We start from the raw sequence: 2,706 nt of genomic DNA on the forward strand, positions 1-2,706 counted from the left end.
CCCGTGGACTTGTTTGCCATTACATAAATATCCCTTACCTATCACTAGAGGCTAGTACAATAAGCCTATTTTGGACCACAGTCCCTATGGACTATATTCATTCCATTCATGTAACTAATACTATTCACATATTTCCCTATGTTCACTTATCTCCAGCCTGCTGCTTAACTTCCTCATGGTTCACTGAACAATCAACTGTTCCAAGACCGTATAACTGACCTGGTATTAAACTGACACTACAATGTCATGATAAATGTATTTTCAGGTGCTACACTGGTGTATAGATAATTTGGGTTGAGAAAATCCTCGAAGAGCATAGGATAATACCGAAATACTAAGGAAAAAGATGTTAGGAATATGGGACTCACTGAACAGACTCAAGATGGTTAAATTCTCAGTTTAATATCCACTGTTCTTGTAAAATGGCATCAGCCTGGCTTCAGAAAAAAAAAAGCTACATGGGTCCAAGAATTAAATTTAGGAATGGAATCTATGGTGAAAGAAAGTGAAGGGACACTGTAGCACTACACTTATACACCAAATATATGATGAGAATACTAATACATGTGAACAACAGTTACAAGGTTCAGAAGTGTTAACACATAAAGAAGTTTTGCTGCCTTCATACCTCCTAGATTCACTACAGTATAGTATACATGGGGGTAAAACTGTATGCATGAAATACCTCTGCACTGCTCTACTCATATAAGTAATCAGTTTAATACTTCAGCCAAATTTATCCTCATTTGAGAGGAGGAAGAGAAAGTCCCAGAGATGTAAAGAGAAAAATTATCAGTACCTTTCCTGGGAATTAAGTTTCAGCACCCAGCTCTTGGCCAATAAATGTATAAGGGTGGGCCTCAATAATCCAGCCCTTGCATCAAGGGCTTTGTACAAAATCTTAAATAAGATATGGCCTCACAATTACATAGGCTGTGTGTAAAGCTCTGAACCAATCATTTTGCTGATTTCATTTTAACTCTTTAGGATCACGACAAATTATACTGGCTTTACCAGATGACAAAACTCATTTAACAACATGAAATTTGGAATATAAGACTGCAGGCCAAACAATATCACAAATTTAATTATCAGAAGGCAGTCTTGGTGGATATCCGTAGTTCCAAATTATATTAAATGCAGACACAAACTTAATGGTATGATCTTTGGCTAGAGACTCTCCAAAACATTAAATTCATACAAATATTAATCAGGTGGTCTAGATGCCTTTAGGTACATTCAATACCAGTATCAGGCCCTCCTTTATAAATGGTGAGGGTTATTTAAGGGGACAGAGAAGTACATTTCTGAAGTCTAAGTAAATGCCTGGAGATTGGGCCTAGTAATGAATATTTAAAATCCACCAAGCAAAGCATACGATTTTAAATACTGTGACATGTTGACCCCTACCTCCCCAGCTGCACGTAGCTGCACCCCGCATCCTGGTAGCTATGCAACGTGCGGTGACGTCACGAGCGGAGCCGAAGTGAGCCGATGTTAGCCGAGTCCCCGCAACCTTGAAGCTATGCAAAGTGAGTCAACAGCGGTGACGTCACCGAGGGATATCGCGGTTGCTAGGCAGCAGTCAACAACTCCGGACAGCGTGGCTAGAAACACGGCACCAGACGACAATTGTCCGACCGAGGCTACATAAGGAGCAGCGAAGGCTATCCACAGCCAGTCCTGGAGCTACCGCCGAGTTAGTTCCGAGTTAGCCAGCAACCAGTTGTATTGTGGCATTTGGTGTACTATTTGTGATACTGCAGATAGCAGTAAGCGTAAATCTGTAATTTGGGTGATTGTAAGTGCGAATGTGAAATAAAATTCGCTACATCAAATACCTCGTGAAGTTACTTGTCGCGTCATACCCCCGATACGCGAGAACTGGTGTCAGAAGTGGGATTAGAACTTACACACGTGATCAACGAGATTCGAACTCAAGACATGTGATAATTTGGTGTCAGAATTTTTACGAGCTTAAATACGCCTCAAAGAATAATTAAACGTACGACTGCTTCAACTATTCTACTGCTACAAAATGGAGATGCAGCAGATGTTGGCACTCCTGCAGAAGGAATTGAGGGCCCAGAGAGAAGCTGCCGAGAAAAGGACTGACGACAGGTGGAAAGCCTGGCGAGAAAAGATGGTCGCCATGCGAGAAGAGCTGGTCGCAGAAACGGACACCACCAGAGCAGAAACAAGAGCTATCCAAGAAAGGATGGAAGCCACTCGAACAGAAACAAGAGCTATCCAAGCATGGACGGAAGCCATGCGAGAAATAATGGGCACCAGCCACATGGAGATGGTGTACGCATTTAAACCCGAAAGAGATGTAAAGACGATAGCCTGTCAAGAGATGGAGGCATATCTAGAAGAAGAAAAGCCGGCTTCAGTGCACAGGAAACCTGAGGCGGCAGAACTACTAGAGGTACCCATACAAGACGCCGAAGTAATGCCGGTCGGAGAACCGAAGAAGAAAAGGCGCAGGGACCGACATCGACGAAATATAAAAAATTCGACACGGGAAAACTGTGGACCCCGGATGAAGTTGACTGCCCCCTGCAGGAAGACATCCCGTCGTGCGACAGTGGCACGACATTGGAGAAATGACTTCAAGAAGGAAATTCCCCTGGGAACCTTCGGATGCCAGCGGAAAGAAGTGACCGCCACCGGAATAAAGATCACACGCTGTGTAGGACACAGGCG

This window comes from Cryptotermes secundus, unplaced genomic scaffold, assembly GCF_002891405.2.
Source record: "Cryptotermes secundus unplaced genomic scaffold, Csec_1.0 scaffold2419, whole genome shotgun sequence".
In the NCBI taxonomy this organism is placed as follows: domain Eukaryota; kingdom Metazoa; phylum Arthropoda; class Insecta; order Blattodea; family Kalotermitidae; genus Cryptotermes; species Cryptotermes secundus.